We start from the raw sequence: 1,873 nt of genomic DNA, 5'->3' as shown, positions 1-1,873 counted from the left end.
TATAACAATTTGTGAATATCCATAAGATCAAATGATGCTGAAAAAATAGGAAGCAAGAGATCAAAACTCAAAACTCATTTTCACTACTGGCTAGTGCACCAATCCTTACACTGAAAATATGATAATTAAAGAGAAAGAATTAAAAATTTATCTTGCCTTCTCTGTATGAAGAGTATTTCATAGTACCCAAATAGTCCTAATAGAGTTTGCAAATAGCTAAATTGTTTATAAAGAAAAGTTCTATGCAGAATAATTCTAGTAAATAAGTGTGAGAATGCTAGAATTAGAAAATCAACATTTTACAACCTTAAATGAAACAATTGATTCAAGCAATAATCATCAATGTATGCTAAAACCCTAAATAAATGGTTGATTGAGAAATGGATATTTTTAGGATACCAAAGTGTCGCCCTACATAAAATGCAACTTTAAAATGGAAAGATCAGTTTTACCACTGGTCAATCTTGGCCTCAAAGTAGGACAACTAAATATTATGTGCTGATTGGTGTTACACAAAACAGAGTCAATAATGTCTCATTGGAATCTAATCAAACATGTAATTTCTAATACACATAAAATGTAGAGAAAAAGTTAAGTAATGCCAAAAAGAAGCAATCAGGCAAATCCTAAATGTTGTATATTCTGCAAGACATCTGATCTATCCATTTCAGTAAGTTAATGCCATGAAAATAAAGAGAGGAACATTCTAGATTAAAAGAAACTTGAGAGACATAATCAAATGCAATGTGTGAACCCTATTTGGATCCTTTTTTGAGGAAACCAATTATAAAAAGATATTTGGGAGTGTAGTGGTATCTTATTGCATTTTTCTGTTGACTAATGTTGTGGAATACCTTTTTGTACATTGTTGACCATTTAGATATCTTCCTTTGTGAAGTGCCTATTGTAGTCTATTGCTCATATATTTATTGGATTGTCTGTCTTTATTAATTTGTGGATATATATTCTGGATACATATCCTTTGTCACATGTATGCATTATCTTCTCCCAGTTCTAATAGGAACATAAATTAGTGAGCCATCTTGGAAAATAGTTCGGCAGTTTATCTTCTATGGCTGAACACTTATATGCCCAGGAACTCCACTCGTAGGAATATACCCAAGATAAGCTCTTACACATGTACACCAGCAGACATGTACAAGAATGTTCATTGCTGCACTGTTCTCAATAGCCAAAGCATAGAAACAACCCAGATGTCCATCAACAGGAGAAATGCTTTATTCTCACAATGGAATACTTATTATATAGCAGTCAAAATGAATGAAATGCAATAGACACAACAATACAGAAAATCTCAGTTATACAATTAGAAGCTGAAATTCCAAAGATTACATATAATAAATTAACTTTTTTATGAAGTAAAAAATAATTAACTAAAAATACACTTTTTAGCAAAACATATAGATACAGTAAAACTACACAAAAGCAAAGCAAACGACTAGTGAACACGGGATTCAGGATAATAATTACTCCATTGGGAGAGGAAGGGGTAGGAGGAGGGGTTATATATAGTTATATATAGGTTATTATCAAAGTTATAGATATTATGCTGGGTGGTGGGTTCATGAGTGCTTATAATATTATTTAAAATAACTAACTTCATTAATCAGTTTAGGATAAATTATGATGTTGTGACAAATGACCCCAAAATCTTAGTGACTTACAACAACAAAGAATTATTTCTCACTCATATGCATGTCCATTGTAAGTTGGCAGCTGTTCTGTTCCATGTCGTCATTATGCCAGGACCCAGGAAGAAGCAGCATTTATACAGAACACGGCCGTCTTCATGGCAGAGGGAAAAGAGAGATGGTGAAACCCTACAATAGCTCTTAAAGCTTCTGCTCTGAAC

This window comes from Ceratotherium simum, chromosome 33 (assembly GCF_057802395.1).
Source record: "Ceratotherium simum simum isolate JZ-2026a chromosome 33, ASM5780239v1, whole genome shotgun sequence".
In the NCBI taxonomy this organism is placed as follows: Eukaryota; Metazoa; Chordata; class Mammalia; order Perissodactyla; family Rhinocerotidae; genus Ceratotherium; species Ceratotherium simum.
Note: the sequence above shows the minus strand (reverse complement) of the source record.